The following is a 24,621-nucleotide window of genomic DNA, read 5'->3' on the forward strand; positions in this document are numbered from 1 at the left end:
CGAAGCTGAATATCCCAGATCACTGAGTGTTCTCCAACTGGGAGGGAACACGCCTGTCTGTTGATTGTTGTGTGGTGTCTGCAGGACACGCGCACTCACACATACACATATACATACACATATACATTTGTGGGATGAATTTGTACTTGCAGAGTTGCATTGTACTTTGCTTAAAAATTGCATGAATCCATGTAAGACTCTGTCAACTTACTTTTACCGTCTAAACAGTATGGCACAAACAAGGAACATAGGGGCTAACACTTTCAACATGTTATCTGGGCTGATACCAATTGTTAAAGTTAACCTGAGAATGTAACTTGTAAAAAGAGTTTTGTGATCTACATATGAAAGAAGTGAAACTAACATGGTCGCTCTCACAGATGAGAGACTTAACAAACAATCAAGGTATTTTTCAATATATAATTTCAGTTACATCACACTGTAAACTTTTGCTATAAATTCTGTGTCTTACCACTGTGTACTGCACAACCACCTGATGAAGGAGCAGTGCTCTGAAAGCTAGTGTTTCCAATTAAACCTGTTGGACTATAACCTGGCGTTGTGTGATTTTTAACTTTGCTGTTAATAGTTAGCCATTATATAACTGGTGCAGACTCCATGGCAAAAGTTGCACCAATCAGAACCAAACTATTAACCAAATATCTATTTTCCCATAACGTTTAAAAATGTTTTCCTTTCATATTAGTGTTTCTTGTAAATTGTCTTGGTAAGTGCAAGACAAAAATGCTGAATAAGATCTGTCTTTTTTAATAATATTAAAATTTGTTTCTCTCTCCACCAATATTGCCTGACATACTTCAAGCACTTTCTGTTTTTCTAACAAAGACCTTCATTTCAGAGCCTGCCTTATTATATATCTGACTGTTAATATCTGGCATTTACTTCCAAATCTGATTCTGTTAGGACTTGGCACCCACTACACTTTCAGCACTTCATTAGCCCTGGGTTGATATGTAATTTGTTTCTAATTACACTATCTGTGAGATAAGAAAACAAACAATGAGATATCCTGGAACTCAATCTCACACTGCGAAATCTCTTCCTTTGATGTTCAGCGACTGTTGACTACATTTCTTCCGAGGGAATTAATTGCCTTCTTGAGAGTTGGTGACATAATTCCTCTTGTCTCTGCTTTGTGACTGCATTGAGGAAAGTGAATTATCAACAGCATTAAAGTTAAAAATCACACACCAGGTTATAGTTCAACAGGTTTAGTTGGAAGCATTAGCTTTCGGAGCACCGCTCCTTCATCAAGTGGTTGTGGAAGTTAAGATCATGCTCACTGAATTTACAGCCAAAAGAGTCCAGTGTCATAGAGATGTAATACAATAAACAATCTGACATTAAACTAAAATCTTTTATCATGGGTTATGCTGGTTTCTGTTCTTTGATATTTAAATCCCAGAACTTCTTCTAAATTACATTCTCAAGATAGCTCAGCCTTTTAAACAATAGGTGTGAAATCTGTCTATGTCCCAATGCTATGTCCGACAGACAAACCTTCTGTATAGTTTTACACAGTTAAAAATCACTCAACGCCAGGTTATAGTTCAACAGGTTTAATTGGAAGCACTAACTTTCAGAGTGCTGCCGCTTCATCAGGTGGTTGTGATGTTTTACAGAGTTTTACATGGATTCATGCAGATTTTGAGCAATAAAACGACACCATGTTCTTCACAGCCTATAACACATTATCCATGAGGATGAGCACCTCACCAAGACCTTCCCCGTACCTCTACTCCTTGCCTTTACACAACCACCAAACCTTAAATAGATAATTGGTTGTAGCAAACTGCCCAGCCTTCAGGACAACAACACTGTACAACCCTGCCACAGCTACCACTGCAAGACATGTCAGAGTAACACCATTACACATGGGAGCACCTCCCACCATGTACGTGGCGAATACTCATGTGACTCAGCCAACGTTTCCAACTCATATGCTGCAGGCAAGGATGCCCTGAGGCATGTTACATTGGAGGGATCAAGCAGAAGCTATGACAACGGATGAATGGACACTGCACTCCCTCTCAGTCGGAGAACACTTCAGTGGTCCAGGAAATTTGGCCTCAGACTTTCAGGTGACCGTCCTCCAAGGTGGACTTCAGGACAGGCAACAATGCAAAGTGGCTGAGCAGAAGCTGAGAGCAAAGTTCGGTGCCCATGGGAATGGCCTCAACCAGGACTTTAGATTCATGTAATACTACAGGTGACCCCACTGCATCGCATCGCATCACACACACACACACACACCCTCATACCAACACATGCATATATATATATATATATACACACACATGCACATTCTATCACGTGCACTCACACCCACACGCACACACTCCTATGCACACTCAATCTGTTGCTCTTACATGCGCACACATATAAATTTATGGAGAGTTTTTTTGCAGAATTACGTTTTATTTTGCTCAAAAACCGCACAAATCCATGTAAAACTCTGTAAAATTATACAGAGGGTTTGTCAGACTGACACAGCATTGGGACACAGACAGACTTCACACCTATTGTTTAAAAGGCTGAGCTATCCTGAGAATGTAATTCAAAAGAAGTTCTGGGATTTAAATATCACAGAACAGAAACCAGCAGAACCCATGATAAAAGATGAAAGTCTTAATCTGAGATTGTTTACTGTGTCACATCTCCATGTCACTGGACACCTTTGGCTATAAATTCTGTGAGCATGATCTCAACATTCACAACCACCTGATGAGGAATGGCGCTCCGACAGCTAGTGCTTCCAAATAAATTTGTTGGATTTTAATCTGAAGTTGTGTGATTTTTAACTTTGTCCACCCCAGTCCAAAATCAGCACCTGCAAGTCACATCAACAGCGTGCAAACTTTGATAAGTTATCTTCGAAACTATATTTCCATTTGTGGTGATCATTTGCCAATATTTTACCTTTGTGATTTTTTTCAGTGGAACCTTAGAAATGATATGGAATGTTCAGATTTTGGGGTGGTAATGATGATGCAACTATCAGTATTCTTTTGTCTTCCTCCACTAAAACAAACAACAACATCCAGGAACTAGCACAATCTCAGGACAACATGGAAATTCAGAACTTGCTGTCAATGATTCCTCCAAAGGTTTCACTGTTGAGGTCCCTGTAGAGAGCAATCCCAGAATAATCCATGAATTGACAGAATTTTCCACTTCTAACTTTAAAATCCTTTAAAATATTACTTTATTGAAAATGGTGTAAATGAATTTTTAATTAACTTCATAGTTACTGTTAAAATCTCACTAGTTCTGAAATGCTGATTTTTGTTTTTTATTGAGTCATACGGCACAGTAGAGGCCTTTGGCCCATTGAGTTTGCACCTACCTATCTGCACTAATCAATTTTCCAACATCTCCATAGTCTTGAAAATTATGACATTTCAAATGCTCATGCGCATACCTTTTTGTGAGGCTTCCCACCTCTACTACCTCCCAAGCAGTGCATTCCAGATTCCTAGCCCACTCTGGATGGAAAACCTCTCCAAAAACTCCCTCTAAACTGCCTGCTTGTTACTGACCCTGCAATTTAGAGAAACAGCTGCTTCCTATCTGTCCTGTCTATGACCCTCATAACCTCATACAGTCCTATCAAATCACCTCTTCAGCCTTCTCTAATCTAAAGAGAACAACACAAGCTAATCCAACCTCTCTTCATAGTTGCAAGGCTCCAACCCAAGCAGCATCCTGTTGAATCTCCTCTTCACCCCATCTAGAGCAATCAAATCCGTCCCATAGTTCCACCCTCCAGAATTATACACAATACAGGTGTAGCCTAAGCAAGTTCCTTCACAGCTTTAACATGATGTCCCTGTTCTTATAATCTGTGTCACAACTGAAAGAGTATGCCTTCTTCACCATCCTATTAACCTGTCTTATTGCCTTCAGGGATCTGTGGACAAGTACTCCAAAATCCCTCCGTTCCTCTGAGCTTCCTAGCTTCCTGCCAGTTTTTGAGTAATCTCTTATTTTATTAATTCATCCAAAATACATCATCGTACACATTTTAGGGTTAATAGCCATCTGCCGCTGATCTACCCATTTGATCAACTTGAATACATCATCCTCTGACTTAAAACCACCTTCGTCAACATTAACTTCCCAGTCAATCTTCATGTCATTTGCAAACTTACTTTTAATTGCTCCCATTCTTATTTATATTGTCTAAAAACATCATGAATAATAATCAGCTCAGTACTGATCTCTGTAGTATGTCACTGGACACCAGCTGCCAGTCACATGACAACCTTCTATCACTCCAAGGCAAATTTGGATCCACCTTGTCATGTTACCCAGGATCCCATGTGTTTTCACCTTATTTAACAACCTCCCAAATGGGGCTTTGTCAAAGGTTTTACTGCAATCCATATAAGACCATAGAAATAGGAACAGAATGGGCCATTCGGCCCCTCGAGCCTGTCATGCCTTTCAATAAGGTCATCATAGTTGATAAATAACATCAATTGCACTACCCTCACCTACCTGATCACCTGCACAAACAATTGAATCAAATTTGTTAGGCACAACACCCCTTTGACAATTTCATTCTGATTATCCCAGATCAGACCATACCTCTCCAAGCGGATATTCATTCACTCCTTCCAAATTTTCTCCAATAGTTTCTCTGTAAAACGGTTTTACAGATGTGAGACTCAGTTTTCTATAATCCTCTGGTTTACTTTTCCACCTTTCTTGGAACAACATTAGCTGTCAGGTCCTCTGACACTTTCCCTGCGGCAAAAGAGGAATAAACGTTTTGAGTCAGAGCCCCTGCAACTTTGGCCCTTATTTCCCGTCAGCAAATTCATAGAAAGTCATTTTTTTTTCCATTATGATATGGATCTTGATATTTTTAGAATAATGAAATATTGTTTTTAGAATTTGTTTGTGATATTTTAGCTTCTGTCTTAACCAGATTGTAATAATTTATTTTGCTATTTTAACATTCATATCAGAGGTGAAAGAAATGATTAACTGATTTAAATTTTCTGGTTTACTGTCTATGAAAAGACTTAGATCAGGGTTACTTACCCTATTTAGGTGTATCAATGATGATGAATGTCTGAGGATTCCCTTTGATTTAAAGTGTCATAGATAAAAGGAAATCCCTATCATTGATAAAAGGAAATCCCTACCATCGATGTGGAGAGATCTTTCTACTCTTTGAGCTGCTTACTTTGAGGTCAACAGTGGAAGATATTGCTTTGCAGTTGACCACCAAAGTTTGCAGAATAATTTCATGATTTGTTCAACCAGAACTTTATAAGGCATTGCGATACTTTGGAAGTCTTCCCAAATGTATTGACTTAGAATAATTGTCTGTTACTTAATATCTGTGCCGAGTGAAAGAAATGCAAATTGCAAAGGTCATGTAGCTGATTTCTGTAATCAGGCCAATATATTTACATAAATGGAGCTGACTATTGATGCTCCACTGTGAAATTTTTGCTGTCACTGTGGCATGATGGAAAATACTGTACAGATTGTTTACCTCCAGATTTATCTAAAATCCTGCCAATTATAAAATAAGCTTGACGGTGTCCTGCTCTTGGCTTAAAAATGTGTTGCTGGAAAAGCGCAGCAGGTCAGGCAGCATCAAAGGAGCAGGACAATTGACATTTCGGGCATAAGCCCTTCTTCAGGAAATCTACGGTCCTGCCCTTGGTCTACCAACACTTGCTAATTGATGTACAAACACGGCCCATGGGTTTATTGGAAACAGGAGAGAGACCAGATACTCCGTGTAATGTAACATTGGTATCTGGTGATATTCAGTTATGGCTAAAACAGTATGAAGAGTAAACGAATAAAGAGAGTTGATAGAAAAAGACGAGCAAAGTGCATCGAAGAATAAGGAAAGAAAATAGCAATGGAAATGAAAAGAATGGAGACATGAAAATCAGAATTTGAGTTGTAAACAGAAAGAAAATAGAGAGTACATTAATTTGGATTTGAAAAGTTAGAGAGGGAAGAGGAGGAAGAGAAGAAGAAATACAGAGGAGACAGACAGATTCTAAAGGCAGCGGCAGAGTATCTCAGAGTGCTGCACAATGTATCATCCACAAATTAGGATCCATCAGCACACAATCCCTTCAACCCTTCCTTATGAAGTCACACAACAAAAAAACACTAATTCCATCACTTTGCAGTAATACCTTAATTCTTTATCTACATCAAAATGAAACAAGGGAAATATGATGTAACTATCAGCATCTACAAACAATAAACATTGGACAGGCACATGAATAGGAACAGTTCAGAGGCATATGGCCAAATGCTGGCAAATGGGACTGTTTAGTTGGGCAACTTGGTCAATATGGAAGAGTTGGATTGAAGGGTCTGTTTCTGTGCTATATGACTCTACAACTCTATGAATGTAGTCACTTATATGTTTCTTTTCAATATTTTAGTGACTACACTTAAAAAAAAATGTAGACGGCCTGGCTATCTTCAGGTTATGAAAGGTGCTATGTAAATATAAATCTATCTTTAAGCAATGTAATGATATTTAGCTCATTGGAATCTGGAGTTTTGAGGATCCCATGTAGATCAGGTGGAATAAAGAACTTTTAAACAATATTTATATTCTAATCAACACAGTTCTCAGCTGCATATTATATCTACAGTTCTGCTGGGAGAATATCCTTAAACCACAATGGAATTAAATCAAAATGACCACAGTTAACTTTGTTAGCATGATCTTTGTAGGAATACAAAGGTTAAGTTGGTGGAAAATAGAAACAATCAATTTACATTGCCAAGCAAGCACTTACTTAGAAACAAAATGCCTTGAAGTGGAGAAAGGTAACAAAATGATCAAAGTCGATAATTATAATGTGTCAGAAAATATGTCAAAGATGCCAATATCTACAATTATTAAGAAACTCTCAGGAAGAATCACATTCAGGGAATGTTGAAACCACTTCTGATTTCATTATAGCTAGGAATGCAGGGGTTCAAAACAGTGTGAAGTTCCATTTTGTGCGATGATTATTCCACCATTTGGAATTTTAAGAAGTCTTATAACAGGAAAAGAGAATATCTTGAAAAAAAGACTCATGGGGGTTTTGTCCATGAAAGGGACATCACCATTGACCGGTCATAGAGTTGATGATGCATCAAGTACTTGATTGACACAGTTAAAAATCACACAACACCAGGTTATAATCCAACAGGTTTAATTGGAAGCACATTAGTCTTTGGAGCACTGCTCCTTCATCAGGTGATTGTGGAGGACACAATTCTAAGGCTCAGAACTTATAGCAAAAATTTACAGTGTGATGTAACTGAAATTATGCATTGAAAAATATTTTGATTGTCTGTTGAGTCTTTCGTCTGTTCGAATACCATGATAGTTTCACTTCTTTCATGTGTAAATCACAAAACCTGATTGACACAAGTTCTGAACAGAGGGGTATAAGAAATGTAATAAGAAAGAGAAGTCTTTTTCATTTATTCACTGGATATAGGACCACACATTAGAAGTTATACTTTTACTCTGATCATTTGATCAGTGCTCCAGGTATGGATAGGCACTAGGCTGTTAAACGTATCTTAACATTTATACATAAATTGATAGCCCTCTCTAGTACAGGATTCCACACATTCACTATTCTCTGTAGGAAGCAATTCCTCTCCATATCTGTCTTATATGTGCAACCCTTATTCTGAGATTAAACCCGATGGTCCTAGACTCTCCTCCAAGGGCAACAAATACTTAGGCCTCTAAGTGCTCTAAGAATTTTGTATACTTAAATAAGGTCACCTTATATTATATAAGCCAATGATTATAGTTCCGATCTATTCGACCCCAGCCACATACGACAGTCCCTCCAAACCTGGTATCAGCTAAGTAAGCCTTCTCTGGACTGCGTCCAGTGCCAGTATGTCTTTACTTAGATAGGTTATTTGAAACTGTTCATACTATTCGAGCTGCTTGGTTCTTTTTCTTGTTTCTGACTGCAAGGGACTTACATTTGTCATCACTAATTTTTATTCTCTTCACAGATAAGATATACAGATAAGGAAGGAAGAATTTTAAATGGATGTAAGTTTTTTATTTTGTTTTTCATGTTTTATGATGAGAGATATTCTTAAAAAAGAATTTTATGACCTTATAAAGACTGTACCATTTATTTGTGGACTGAAACGCCAAAAATGATTATTTTAAAAGAACCTAAGGATAGTTAGGGGAAGTCTACTTACAGCTAATCTGGAGGCAATGGATCTTTGGCTGGCAACAAGCAGTTGATTGGTCTGTTGTATGATGACTGCTTTTTGATGATGAAAGCCTGGCAACAATATATGATTGGCTCCCAGGTAGTTGGACATAAAGGTTGGAGGCAAAAGCATCAGATCTGCCAAAGGGAAGGAGCTGTCTCTTTTCTCTGCATCAGAATCCACTACAAGCTTGAAGAAAGCCAGTTTATTCTTCCCTCATCAGTTTTGTTCTCCTATTCAAACACATAAGATCCTGAGGGAACTTGAGGATAAATGCTGAGAGGATGTTTCTGTTTATGGAGACATCTGGAATGAGTAGTACTTCTTAAAAAAAAAATTGGGGTCTCCCTATTAACTTGAGATGATGAGACATTATTTCTCTCAGAAGATTGCTAGTACATTGTATGCTTCCCCAGTCATAAATGTAGACTGGGTGACTGATTTTATTCAAGATTAGAGCAGTGCTAGAAAAGCACAGCAGGTCAGGCATCATCCAAGGAGCAGGAAAATTGACATTTTGGGCAAAAGCCCTTCATCAGGAACGAGACTGGGAGTCTTGGAAGGGGAATGGGGCTGGAGATAAGGTAGCTGAAAGTGCAATAGGTGGATGGAGGTGGGGATAAAGGTGATAGGTCAGAGAGGAGGATGGAGCGAATAGGTGGGAAGGAAGATTGACAGGTGGGATACGTCATGAGGATGGAGCTGAGCTGGAAGGTTGGAATTGGGATAAGGTGGGGTGAAGAGAAATGAGAAAACTGGTGAAGTTTAGAAAAATGAGAGGTGATTTCTTTGAAACATGTTGGATTCCAAAAAGGTTTTATAGGGTAAATGCAAAGAGGACGATTTCCCTCATGGGAGAATGTGAGATCAGAGGGCATAATCTCAGAATAAAGGGGTGTCAATTAAAGACTGAGATGAGGAGGAATATCTTCTATCTGAGGTTGTGAGGCTTTGAAACTTCTTGGCACAAAAAGCTGTTGGGGCAAAATCCTTCTGCAAATTTAAGGCCAATATAGATTCGTGATCAGTAGAGAAATCGATGGTTATGGGGAAAGGCAGGCACGTGGCTGTGTGGAATGTTTTGATCCAGTTGCAAGATTGCTAAAAGTGAGCATAATTTGACTGCTAAATGAGCTTTATGCTTCCTTATACCAAAAAGGAGCAGACTACATAATTAGGTTGAGTAATCCACAGTACAGTAAAAACTCTGGTAGGTATGTCGTTGGAGAGATAGGGAGTGTATAGTGACACTGAATCCATGGAGAATACCTCACATAGAAACCCAAACTGTAAACACAACTACCTTCTCAAAATATAAATAAAATTTGTATATTGGATCATGACATGTTTTTACCCAGAAAGTGGTGAGTCTATGGAATTCTCCACCACAAAAAGCAGTTGAGGGTAAAACATTGAATGTTTATAAGAAGGAGTTGGATATAATTCTACTGCCAAATGGATCAAAGGGTAAGGGGTGACAGCAGGAATAGGATGCTGAGTTGAATGATCAACTATGATCATATTGAGTGATGGAGCAGACTCAGTGGACTGAATGGCCTGCTTACACGTGCTCCTTTTTTCTTTGATTCTATGAGGAAATATTGGAAAGATAACCTAATGGAAATGTCTTTGGGAAAAATTTTTTCATTTGATCTTGAATATTTGACTCAATAAAAATCATATTGAAATTCACGATTGTAGATTTATATTGACCGTCATTCTAATAAAAATGATGTGCCATTTTAGGTTTTTGTCTCTCGAATGAAACACAAATGATTACCAAATATTCATGCCTCTGTGATTGCTTCTCTGCACTGTGCTCTATTATCTTACAATTCATTTCATGGTACTCAGCTGACAAACAGAGCAGGATATTTTCATCTCATTAGTCTGAGGATATTTGAATCCAGGCCCCAATTGTATCCAGGTTCTAATTAGGACAGTTCTTATAAAGAATGGTAGGTGTGTAACACAAATTTTATTTTTGTTTCAAATGACCCAGCTATATTTGGTGGTTCTATAATTGCTGCTTTATGTTGAATTCAGTTCTACAGACATACTCGACTACATGCAGCTGTACAAGAAGAGTTACTGGGGTGTATTGATTCACCTCCTGATTGATTATCCTAATTAATATCTACTGATAGCTATCATTTCCTACTATTATTTGTCTTAAGGACAAATGTGATGGAGTAAGGAAAGAAGGAATACATTTCTCTCGCTGTTTCAGAAGTTGTATGGGTTGGGCCATTTAGAACTGAAATTATGAAAAATTTCTTCACTCAAAAAGGTCTTGAACCTCTGGAATTGACTACTACAGAAATCTGTGGAGGCCAGGTCACTGGATGCATTCAAGAAAGAGGTTGTTAATCTTTAGGTTTTAAAGGCATGAAGGGGTATGGGGAGAAGGCATGAATATGGATTGAGTTAGAGGATCAACCATGATCATGTTGAATAATGGAGCAGGCAGAATGGCCTCTTCCTGGTTGATGTATTTCAATGTCACTGCACAGGTTTTTGAGAATGAAGCTAGTTACTATGAGCTTGTTACTTTGCTGATTCACTTAAATCTGGACCTATATAGATGGAGGTTGGATAAGAGACCATCCAAGACAAATCATAGAACAATTGCCAATTGAAATTAGTTGGAATGAAAATCAAGAATCAAGATCACTCAACATCAATGTTGCATTTCTAAAATTTCACTTGTTCGTTTTGCCCAGTAGCCTGCAAGGCTAAAATAAAAACCAGGACTGGTGATTGAAATCTTCTGGTCACCAGGAATTTGCCTAAAGTTGCTTGCCTTACTCTGATATGACTGTTAGAACTCCCTAAGGTAATGAGATTGGGGAAATGCTCCAGAACCCACATTTCGGAGGGCTCTTCATTGGGTCAATAGACACCTGGACAAAGATGACCTTTAATGGTGAAATTGGCACAGAGAGACTTTCTGTTTTGTTTCCAGTTTAGTTTACACCAGGAGAGAGGGAGGCCTACACAATCTCATTTTCTTGCTTCATGCAGCTGCAAGGAATGGCTGTTTTGACTGCAATGCCTATTTCTATTTCAACTGGGATGAGAAACAATGGCTAAAATTGGGTAGTACAGTCAGGTAAGAGAAAATTTCCCAAGAGTGATAATGATCTTCCTATTGCTGCTGAGTGGAAAATCTAGGTCATTAGTTTTAAGAATGATCGCATGAATTATCAACTGCAAAGTACATTAAAGTCTTCACCTTATGTACTCACCAGTTAATGGTCAGACTGCTCATAAAACATTGTTCTGATGTAAAAACGATTCCCATGTGGTTTAGTAGAAAATACAATATTTTCTAAGAACAGTTCATACTGTGATTTTTGCTTAGCTCTGAAACTGATCTATTATTAGACCAGCAGATGTAAGCGCTATAAACAAAGTAATTAGTCATACTTTAATTTGCATGCAGTTAGCTACTGTAACTCATTTTGATGAGTGCTATTCTGATTTTTCATAAACAGTTGAAATGTGGCCAGTTTGATTATTGGGGTGGAGTATATAAAACCACCTGTGAGTCTAACAAAATAGATCACTCTTAAGGGATTAAACAGACCAGGTTACGGTTGCTTACAATCTAATGAAAGCCTACTGTTTACAATAGCTGAAAGACATTTATTCTTAAACAACTTATATCCATCTGGATCTATCATTTGGGAATTTAAATCAATATTTTCAACCTCAAGGAATAATTCCACACAAGTTTCTGGAGCATTTCATATTCACGATTCTGCTATACGTCATCAAGAATGCTTTGTGATGGTAAGGATTCGTGAGGGTGATAACTATCATCTTTAACTCTGGAAGTTCCAAAGGTCTAGAAAGGTTTGAGACTGCAGTGAGATAGATCCTTGACTTAAACCTCAATTCACAGACTGGAGCTGAAGATTGGGTAGGTTGCTCATGCATCTTGCTCATCCTGTTCCACTCCCATAAAAGATTTCCTTACACTGCAGCTTGAGTAATTCATGTAGTTCCTAGCAACATTTCAATAGCTAATAAAAGTATTCTGCTGTCTCTGTTCATGCTTGCTTCCAGGCTGTGATGTTGGAGGAAGGTGACACAATAGATGTTTGAAATATTCTTGACGTCAGAGTGGAAGAAAGCAATAATACATTGTGTTTCACAGCGATGGACTCTATTAAGTAGGAAGTGGTTATTTAATGATTATGTAGAAGTTTGTCAGGAGTGTTTACTGAGGAATACAATGGACAGAATACAATGTGGGAAAGCATGATGTGGTGCACTTTTTGTAGGAAATATTGAGGCATAGACTATTACTTAAATGGAGAAAGTTTTCAGAAATATGAAGCACAAAGGGACTTGGGAGTCCTTATTAGTATTCTCTTAAAGTTAACATGCAAGTTCATTTGGCAATTATGAAGGCAAATGCAATGTTAGCATTAATTTCATCAGAGCTAGATTACAAGACCATAGTTGGAAAATCATGAGCAGTTTTGAGCCGCATGTCTAAGGTCTTGGAGGGGGGTCCAAAGGAAATTTAAAAGAATGATTCTGAGAATGAAAGGCTTGTAATATGAGGAGCAATTGAGGACTTTAGGTTTGTAGTTGATGGAATTTAGAAGGATGAGGGAGCATCTGATTGAAACTTACAGAAAACTAAGAGACCTGGATAGAGTGGGCAAGGAGAAATTGTTTCACTAGTAGGAGAGAGTAAGACCCAAGGGCAACCTCAGAATGAAGGGATGACCTTTAGAACTGAAATGAGGAGGAATTTCTTCAGCCAGAGGGTGGTGAATCTATGGAACTAAAGGTTGTTCTAATAGAGGGCTGTGGAAGCCAAGTCATTAATTGTAGTTAATACAGAGTCATAGAGATGTACAGCATGGAAATAACCCTTTGGTCCAACCCGTCCATGCTGACCAGATATCCCAACCCAATCTAGTCCCACCTGCCAGCAACCGGCCCATATCCCTCCAAGCCCTTCCTATTCATATACCCATCCAAATGCCTCTTAAATTTTGCAATTGTACCAGCCTCCACCACTTCCTCTGGCAGCTCATTCCACACAGGTACCACCCTCTGCATGAAAAGGTTGCCCCTTAAGTCTCTTTTATATCTTTCTCCTCTCACCCTAAATCTATGCCCTCTAGTTCTGGACTCCCCCACCCCATGGAAAAGACTTTGTCTATTTATCCTATCCATGCCCCTCATAATTTTGTAAACTTCTATAAGGTCACCCCTCAGCCTCTGACGCGCCAAGGAAAACAGCTCCTGCCTGTTCAGCCTCTCCCTGTAGTTCAGATCTACCATCCTTGACAAAATCCTTGTGAATCTTTTCTGAACCCTTTCAAGTTTCGCAACATCTTTCTGATAGGAAGGAGACCAGAATTGCACGCAATATTCCAACAGTGGCCTAACCAATGTCCTGTACAGCCGCAACATGACCTCCCAACTCCTGTACTCAATACTCTGACCAATAAAGGAAAGCATACCAAATGCCTTCTTCACTATCCTATCTACTGCAACTCCACTTTCAAGGAGCTATGAATCTGCACTCCAAGGTCTCTTTGATCAGCAACACTCCCTAAGACTTTACCATTAAGTGTATAAGTCCTGCTGAGATTTACTTTCACAAAATGCAGCACCTCGCATTAATCTGAATTAAACTCCATCTGCCACTTCTCAGGCCGATTCTTGATTCGGTAAAGGATCAATGATTAAAGGGAGAAGGCAGGAGAATGGGATTGAGAAATGTATCATCCATGTTTGAATGGTGGAGTAGACTCAGTGCGCAGAATGAACTAATTCTGCTCCTATATCTGTGGTCTTATATTCTTACAGAATCAAACATTCACTTGGCATGGCTTTCCTTCTAAATCAGTGGAAGATCCAACTCTGTGATCCCTGTAGTCAAAATTCAATTTTGGGATAGAAAATGTATAAAATGCCTTCAATAAATGCACATGGAATAGATTCTTGATAATTATCATTCCACTATCATTTCAAACTTCAGATTACAAATTTCTGTGTTATTTTGATTTTCTTTTCCTCTTCATTTTATCTCCTTCCTTCTCCTGAAGGAGTTGTTTAGAACACAATACTAAAGACCGCAGTCTTCTTCAATCCATGCTGGAGAACTGAACATTGTTAACAGACTGGTCAGTCAATATAAACATTCCAGCTGAGTTTATTACTGAACAGAAAGCCAGGCCAACCGCTCTCTGCCCTACACCTGAATTACTAGGGTCAGTTTCAACATGCCCACTAAGAATCAGCTAAGTTCAATGACCAAGTACAGGCTCGCAATTTTCCAACTTTGTATGGCCCAGTTATACATCTGCCTCGTAAAAAGTGAGGTATCAGATTAACCACGATCTGATTGAGGCTGTTCCATATCTACACTCTTATGTGAATCCATGAGTTGGAGAACATGCTGAACTCAATCTGAAACCCATCTCTATTAAATAATCCTGAAGGCCCTGATGAGGATACAAGGGTTTGCCTTATAGGCTGGAAAATCCTTACAAACTGATTCAGCCATTTGCCCTTGACCTCATTTCATCCATAGTTTATGACAATAAAATCAGATTCACTTTAAAATTCAGGGTAGATCATTTATCCTTCACTGACAGCTGAGTGAGGTAGGAGCAAAGCAGGGCATTTAGCTCAACAGGTCTGCTCCACCATTAACTGAATCATGGCTGATCTGGTAATCCTCGACGCCACTTAGAATCATAGAGCCCCTATAGTGCAGAAAGAAGGCATTCAACCCATTGAGACAACACTGACTCTCCAAAAACATCCCACCCAGATCTAACCCCATAACCCCACATTTACCATTGCTAATCTACCTACCCTGTACATCCCTGTACACTACAGGCAATTTAGCATGGCCATTCTATCTAACCTGCACATCTTTTAACAGTGGGAGGAAACTGGAGCACCTGGCAGAAACCCATGCAGACACTGGGAGAACTTGCAAGCTCCACTCAGACAGTCACCTAAGGCTGGAATTGAATGTGAGTCTATGCACCATGAGGCAGCAGTGTTGATTACTGTGCTGTCATGCCACATTAATGTATTTTCCATAAAACCCTTGATTCCCTTACTGATTAAAAATCTGTCTCAGTGCTGAACACATTCAATGACCCAACCTCTGCAGCTGTCTGTGGTAAAGAACTCTTAGAGGAGAAATTACTCCTTGTCTCTATCTTAAAAGGGTGCCCCTCATTCTGAGATTATGATTCATGCTCTTAGCTCTCCCACAAGAGGAAACAACTTATCCCCACTTACCCGTTGTATCCCCTAAGAATCTTGTATGGTTCAATAAGCTTGCTTCTCAATCTTCTATCTCCAATGAATACAGGCCCAATCTACTCAACTTCTCCTCATAAAATAGTCCCTTCATATCTGGTATCAGCCTAGTGAATCTTCTCTGGACTGCCTCCAATTCCAATATATCTTGCCTTAGATAAGGGGTCCAAACTGCTCACTGTGATCCAACTGGCACATTGTATAGTTTTAGCAAGACTGCCTTACTTTCATATCTATTCTTTTTGAAATATAATCGAACAATTCAACTGTTTTTTCTTTCTCTTTTTTCCTGCAGAACTAGTGTGCTTGTTCTTTTTTGAGATTTATATAAAGAAATCCTGTGGAGTAGCTTTCTGCATACTTTCTTCATTCAAATAATATTCTGGGCTTCTATTCTTCCTGCCAATGTGCACAGCCTCACATTAATTTCCTTCTGCTAGGCTTTTGCCAGTCACGTCATCTGTCTATATCCTTTTGTAGACTGTCATCTTCAACACTTGCCTTCCCATCTCTTTTTGTGTCATTTGTAAACTTGGCCTTGGACATCCACTTTCCCCTTCTGAGTCATTACCTCAACTAATACATTATCCTCGCTTTTATTTAGTTATTCTTGAAGAATGTTTTTAATCTACTGCAAGAAAAAAAAGTTCTCCTTGCTTGTGCAACATCTGCAATAGGTCAATGAGTGAAGCAATGTTATACCTTGGGCATGATTTGGAGATGCCGGTATTTTCAATAAACCTGTTGGACTATAATCTGGTGTTGTGTGATTTATACCTTGGGCTGATCCAGTATTCGGACTGCCACTCATCATCTCAAAGAGAGCTGCTTAAACCTTTAATTTGCAACAGGAAATTAGCTCAGAATGCAATTATAGATAGCAATTGCTGAACCTGTACAGCTGATTTTGTACAGTTCTGGGTTTCCTACACCAGTCCCTTTACCATGCACAAGAGCCTTCAAGTGAAATGTGAATGTTTGTTGGACAGGGGGACTTTCAAAATTGGTACCATTTGATACTCGATGTGGTCCTCTAAACCTGGCCCTATGACTGTGTCCAGCTATCCACTGGAGATCTGGTCATTCCAACATCATTTTCAATATGGGAGCTATCAGTCCATTAATAACTTACCCCCTTATGACCCTAATCAATCTTTTATTGCCTTTTTTAACTTCTTTACCTGCATCTAATTTCATTCCAATTTACATTCCATTTGTTTCATGTTTTTTCCCTATCCTTAAAATTGATTTATAACAGGACTAATGGCCCTGTCATTCATCCATATCACATAGCCAGCTGATATATTTGAACTTTTAACAAATTGCTGCACTAATTTAATTCAAATGGAAGGTGAGGCAAAAACACTTCAACTGATGTCATTCAATGTAACATTTCCTACTCCAAAAAATTCTGATCTAATTTTTTTAAGCTATCAATTAATGTTACCATTACAGTAGTCAATGCAATTCATGCAAAATGGTTAAAGATTTGTATCTTAAGCGCTTGTACCGTAAAGAAATGCAAATACCTAACTGTGAGATAAATGTAGTCATTTATTCAAGTTCAGATTGTTCTCTTGTGGTTTAGGCTGATTTCAATATAACATAATAGGGTTGTGCCTAAATTATAATCATCTGGTAGATGACTATGATAATTGCCTCCATCAACAATTCAAAGTAGAATTGTGAACTTTATAAATAGAGAATGAAGTTCTTTACATTGATGAATTCATCAGTCTTTGCAGATTTCATAGTAAATGTAAAATATTTCCCATTTGTGCCTCCAATTTTTTTGTTCTTCTATTGGACGGGGATTTCTCTGGCAAGGAAAAAAATCACACACACACCAGGTTATAGTCCAACAGGCTTAATTGGAAGCACAACCACCTGATGAAGTAACGACGCTCTGAAAGCTCGTGTGTTTCCAATTTAACCTGTTGGGCTATAACCTGATGTTGTGTGATTTTTAACTTTGTACGTCCCAGTCCAACACCGGCATCTCCAAATCTGGCAAGGTAAGCATGGATTTCTCTGGCAAGGTAAAAATTGATTGCCCATCCCCCAGGGCCCGAGAGGAGGTTGCTTATCTGGAACTATTGTAGTCCAGGGGGTGTAGGTAACCCACAATTTAGAAAGGGAGTTCCAGGATTTTGACCTAGTGAGTGTGAAGGAAATTACTAAAATTGTGAACTGAAAGAATTTAATTCATGCAATCCCAGAATGCTGAACAATTGGTCTTGAAAGCATCAACCTTCATCTGCTTGATATTCAAGGTGTCAGTGTATTTAAAGGATTTGTTTTGACTTTAACACACCATTACAGATTGATAATCAAGGTAATTATCATGATCAAACAGGGTGGCAAGATTGGAAGACACTGAGCTACTTATTAGCTCTCATCATGTTGGGCTAAGCCTAAATCGTTTTGCTATGTGTTAGCTTCATCAAGTTTTTTGGAGGGTTTCTTGCCATGAGGGCTAATGAGATGTCTTGCCATATCTTCCCCAATTCACCACAAAAATTACATATCCTGCCCTTGTCGTATCCCACTCACCTGATTCTAGCCCCATCTTAGCAGACAATATTCCTAAAATAACTCATCACTGCTGGGATATCCCAGAATTAAGTGGTATACCTGGAAACTGTGCAAACATTAAAAAAAACTATTGTGCATCCAAAGAAGCACTCTTACTAGGGAGCTGTCCTGTATGACTCCTGACATTTGCTGCCAAAGGAAATTTGATGCCTCATTTTGCAGACATGGTCCTGAAGGTCCTGCTGAATGGGGTCATGCAAAGGCTGGATATCCTCCAGAACTGGTAGTGCAGGCTTGTGTAGGCCACAATGCCAGGTCGTGCCATCTGGTCTGAGGTTGTCACCCAAGTCAGTGCAGTCTCAGCTGTCTGGACGAATGCATACCACAGTAGGAATATCTTACCACAGATAAACAACGATGAACTGTTAAATTGAAACCCTACTAGTGAAAACTCTAACCTCCTACTAAAAAACCTCCTACTACATACTCACATACAGACAGAAATTTACTAGGGAAACTGTTCAATAGCACAGTCCTCAGGATTCAATGGAATGTTCATTTTTTGTTTCCCAAGTCCTTCAGTTCTCTGATATTTTCCTCAGGGTCTTTCACTTCTTCTCAGGAGACAGAGAGATGGTTCACAAATTATGAAGTCTCTGACTGACAAGTTAAAAGTAATACTTACAGCAACTGATGAGAGAAAACAGCTGGCTTTCATTGAATTCAGATATTTTCATCTGATAGAGAGAGAGAGAAAGAGAGAGAGAGGTACAGCAGCTCACCACTCAGCAGCCCAAAGTCTTCAAACTAATGGGAGAAAAGGTTCTTTTTCGGAATGGCAGCTAGTAACAAGTGGTGTCCCACAGAGTTCAGTCTTGGGGCTGCATATATCAATGATATATATATATTATATTTTATATTAATGATCTGGATGGAGGGACTGGGGACATTCTGGCGAAGTTCAACGATGATACAAAGTTAGGCAGACAGGCATGTAGTCCTGAGGAGGTGGGGAGGTTGCAGAAAGATTTAGACAGTTTAGGAGAGTAGTCAAAGAAATTTGCTGATAAAATTCAAGGTGAGCAAATGCGAGATCTTGCACTTTGGAAAACAGAATACAGGCATGAACTGTTTTTGAAACAGTGAGAAAATTCATAAAGCCAAAGTACAAAGGGATCTGGGAGTGCTGGTCCAAGATTCTCTAAATGTTGACTTGCAGATTGAGTCCGTGGCTAAGAAAGCAAATGTAATGTCATTTATCTCAAGAGGGTTAGAATGTAAAAGCAGTGATGTGCTGCTGAGACTTTATAAAGCTCTGGTTATGTCCCATTTAGAATACTGTGTCCAATTTTGGGCCCCATACCTCAGGAAGGACATACTGGCACTGGAGCGTGTCCAGCGGAGATTCGCATGGATGATCCCTGGAATGGCAGGTCTAACATATGATGAGTGGCTGAGGAGCCTGGGATTATATTCATTAGAATTTAGAAGGTTGAGGGGAGATCTAATAGAAACTCAGAAGATAATGCATGGCTTAGAAAGGGTGAATGCTGGGAATTTGTTTCCATCAGGTGGTAATACTAGGATCCAAGGGCACAGCCTTAGAATTAGAGGGGCTCAATTTAAAACGGAAATGAGGAGACATTTCTTCAGCCAGAGACTGGTGGGCCTGTGGAATTCATTGCCATGGAGTGCAGTGGAGGCCGGGACATTAAACGTCTTCAAGGCAGAGACTGATAAATTCTGAATTTCACAAGGAATTAATGGATACGGGGAGAGTGTGGGTAAGTGGTGCTGAAATGCCCATCAGCTATGATTGAATGGCGGAGTGGACTCGATGGGCTGAATGGCCTTACTTCCACTCCCAAGTCTTATGATCTTATGATCTTATATCAGTCACATCCTCAAACTGTTTGGCTATCCAGGCACCAGTGAGTTGTAGGTAAAAACAATGATTGCAGATGCTGGAAACCAGATTCTAGATTGTGTTGCTGGAAAAACACAGCAGTTCAGGCAGCATCCGAGGAGCAGTAAAATCGATGTTTCTGGCAAAAGCCCTTCATCAGAGTCTGGTGTGTAAACAAATCAAACCATCAAATTATCCACCAAGGTAATAACTGAGCTTCCTTGTGTGTTCACTTTGCTGCTAATGTTGAGACATATGCTGAGATAGGTTGTCAGAGTCAAGTTCTTAGGGGTTTGGTCCAGAATCATTATGGCTTCTCTCATGAAAAGAGGGGACGATACGCTTTGTTACTGTCCCACATTAAAATATAAGATCCAGTTTGATCCTTGCTTATGTTAATTTGCCTCAGCTACTTCAGCAATGAGGAGCTTAACCTTAGTTAATCTATCAATAGGAAAGAAGCAGCCAGGTTCATTGTTTCATTTTAATTTTTTTTTAAACTCAACTTCCAATAAAATGCAAGTTTGGAATTTAACACACTTTAAGTTGAAATGATAGCTCAGGTCTCTTGATCACTATAAATCTTTGATATACACAAATAAAATTTGACAAATTTAAATGCCAGTAATCAGATTGAGATATAAAATATGTTGGCTGGAATGTGATTTTTTTCTCAGATTTTATTGAGGCAATTGAAATGATGCATGAGTGTAGCAAATCCTCAGCAGTTGGACTATAATTGACCAAATTTATCCTTTTACTGTGTAGTCCTTAACATTTCAAGAAGTTGCTAGAAAATGATCAAGTCAATAACATTGTACCTAAAGTAAATAATGAAGTTGTGACAAATATCTCACAGTCGAAATGTGAAGATTCTCAAGGGTGATCTTCATATTATTAGTTTAAGATGACTCACATAAGTGGCCCAAGTTATTGATTGTAAAGCTACTCTGTTGGGCTGTGAGATGTATTCCCTGGATGAATCAGAGTTTATGTCACTGTGAGCAATCTTTTCAAAGGAACAGATTATTGTACTTTGGTATTGGTACATTGTGAGCAGTGACACCTGGGTTGTCAAAAATACTTACATTTCACACATTGAGATGGGAGGAAATGGGTAGCTGTTTCTGAAAATGTAATGCTGGAATTACACGACACATTTAACATTTATAGTCAAGAATCAGTCATCAGATTTGAGAAATTTAAACTTCCAGTAAATTAAATTTCTGGCATCTAATCAATCCTTAACTCTCTCAAATCTGAAAATATTCTTGTTAAGGTATTGGTGACAGACAAAGGTTCAAGGTGGAAGTGTATTCATAAAACTGTTTTTAAAATATTTTATTTTATAAAGGTAAGGAATTAATGTTTCTATCTAGTCAACATGCAGGCGAGACTTCAAAGCATTGAGGGTAGTGGTTGACTGCAAACCACCAGCATTCAACATAAATGTTCATTCTGAATCTCTGTGATGTGTCTGCAAATGAGCAAGGACACTCTGAAGTTGCAGCGTGTCTGCTGTTTAGCCACAGCTGCAAGTTAGCCAGAACTAGCATTCATTTACATAATTCAGAAAGCCAACTTCCCCATTGCCAGACCATTGTTTGAAATTAGATTAGATTAGATTACTTACAGTGTGGAAACAGGCCCTTCGGTCCAACAAGTCCACACCGACCCGCCGAAGCGTAACCCACCCATACCCCTACATTTACCCCTTACCTAACACTACGGGCAATTTAGCATGGCCAATTCACCTGACCCGCACATCTTTGGACTGTGGGAAGAAAACGGAGCACCTGGAGGAAACCCACGCAGACACGGGGAGAACGTGCAAACTCCCAAAAAAATTCACCTGATTTAATCAGGTATAACTGCATTTAACAGTGGTGTGATTTATACATTTGATGAAGATAAATAATCATAAATATACTGTCTATAATATATATAATTGTGAAGTGCTGTCAAATAGTTAGTCAGAATATTCCTAAGCATGTTTTGAAAATAATTCTTTAAATTTTTTGAATTATTGTTTGCTTCTTACTTCACCCTTGTACACATCCTTATCCTTCACATGTTCTTGCAAATTATTTCGAAGGAGATTGTTCTTCAGTTTTCTTTCGTGTTTGAGGATCTGTGAAAAAAAAATGTGATTGAATGCTTGGATAGCCTGTTGGGCTCACTGCAGCTCCATGCTGTGAATGCACAGTAAAGCACATTGCACTCAGTTGCAGTATCACTGCACAGCAACAGAAATGAAATTCTCACCAGAGAGATTGCTTAGAGAGGTTTACATCTACTGATCAAAGATTAGCATCTTTAGTTCACCAAGGATCGCAAGATCCAGGCCAACATTCGGCAAAAGTCATATAACGATGCATGTGTTTGTATGATTGCATTATAAATAAATAGAAGAAGCTTAAGTGGGAATGAGTATTTATCCAGCTGTGAAAAGTGGTTTACTATTTGTACAATTTATCGGGCTTCACAATCAGTATGACTGGGGCTGCCCATTCCGCAAACTGGGCTGGTTTAATGACTTCTTCTTTTTCTATCCTTCAGGTTTTTGCCTCTACTTTTGTCCATGAGGTAAAAGACACTGGGTGGGCACTGCAGCATTGAGCAATTGTTTCCTGGTCAACATGCAAGGTGGTCTTGTCTCCTTCAGGATCCTAGATCTTCCTGAAAATCTTCCAGGTATTTAATTAGGATTTCACTCAGGCAGCCATTTTCTAACTGAAAAATGTTGAACCAATCTAGGTGAAATTTTCTCAACCAGTTTCATTCTACCAAGCTTGGCCTTGAGCCTTTTACTGCGATGAGTGCTAACTGAACCATCGTCTTCTTAGAAGAGACCAAAACTGAAATTGGACCTTAATCTGTAAAGGTTCTCTGATGTATGTTCTCAGAGATGGATAGGAAGAGGTTGGAGGGATATGGGCTGGGTGCTGGCAGGTGGGACTAGATTGGTTTGGGATATCTGGTTGGCATGGAAGGGTTGGACCGAAGGATCTGTTTCCATGCTGTACATCTCAATGACTCTATGACTCAATGACTAGCCAAGGTTTTGCGCAAACCTAAGGATGGGAGCTCGGAGTGGATATTGTTAAAGACTGGTTCCTGCGATTGCTGATATTGCCATGCTGGTCTCAACCTCCATTAGAACCAGGTGACGATTTAACCAGATGTTTATTTTGATTGATTATGATTTGGATGTTGCTAAGCAATTTAACTATTCCAAAGTACATGTAGGTGGACTTTCCACAGTATCTGATCTCCTGCATTCTAGTCTAGGAGTTCTCTTACTCAATTTAGGTTTCATGGGACTCTTCTACTGTCTTGGGTATGCATACCAGCAGCAACTACAATGGTTTGTTGGACAGGATCCTGAATAAAATTTTCACTGTTTCACTGAGGCTTGACTTTGTTTTGGGGTTTTGCTGTGGGATGACCTGGTATCTTTCTGTTTATGATATGGCCTGAGTGAGGTTCTGTAATTGTCTACACTCAAATGGTATTCTCCAAACTCAGTCAGACTGGTGCGGGTGTTCACTTCCATTGGAATACCCTACAAATTACTTGCTCCAGTTTCCAATGTCAAAGCTAGCTGCAGTGCCTGCTTGAAGTCCAGTTGGGCTTCAGCTAATGGGCACTTTTGCATGTTTGAATCATTAATACTACATACCAAACAATTTCTCAGCATCTCACTAAGCGTTAAACCAAAGTCACATGCCTCTGCCAATTGTCTTAAGCTAGTCAAAAATCCCAATACAAATCTCAACTTGCTGAGTAAAACTGATCGCATGTCAGAACTAGAGAGTTAGAGTCATAATTCTCCTTAACTAAATCTATCAACTCTTGAAAGATTTTAATATCTGGTGCCTCAGGGAAAGTTAGGTTCCTAATAACTGAAAAAGCTGTGGTCTAGAAGCTGTCAGGAAAATTACTCGCTGTTTTTCATCTACCCCAAAGTCATTTGCCCAGAAAAATAGCGCATTTTTCCACATACTGGGCTCAGTCTTCGATGGCAGAATAAAACGAGTCAAGCTTTCCAAATAATGGCATAATGCTAGAAATGCTTACCCAACACAAAGATGACTATAGTGAATGAATTTCTGCAGGAGCGTGTTTTTCTACCATCACCACTGAAATAACTCCATGAAGGCTGGCAACCTTTCACCAAGTCAGCCTTTATTTATACGTGGACAGTTCTTGACACTGATCCATTTCCCTGAAAGCCAGCTCTCAGTATGAACAGAACCTCTGACATTCCGGTCCTTACCTGACAGCCAGGGGTCCTGAATGGGGCTGTTAATCTGGTTCAATCAGGGGACTCATATTCTATGAGCTCCACCCAGCTGACCTTGTTACAATAATTACACTTGGATTTCTCTTATGTGAGGCTTTAGGCTGACAATAAGTTAGACCAGATAAGTGTACCCTGGTGGAGGTTAAGGTAGTAGAAACAATGCCACAATTATACTCTCAAGCAGTGGTATAATTGATAAGAAACACCATCATTTTTATTCAATTGATTAACAAAATGATCACAAAAAGTTATTGAACATGAATGCAGAATGAATGAGTTAACACATTATATTCCAATCATCGCA

Source organism: Hemiscyllium ocellatum, chromosome 5 (genome assembly GCF_020745735.1).
Source record: "Hemiscyllium ocellatum isolate sHemOce1 chromosome 5, sHemOce1.pat.X.cur, whole genome shotgun sequence".
Lineage (NCBI taxonomy): Eukaryota > Metazoa > Chordata > Chondrichthyes > Orectolobiformes > Hemiscylliidae > Hemiscyllium > Hemiscyllium ocellatum.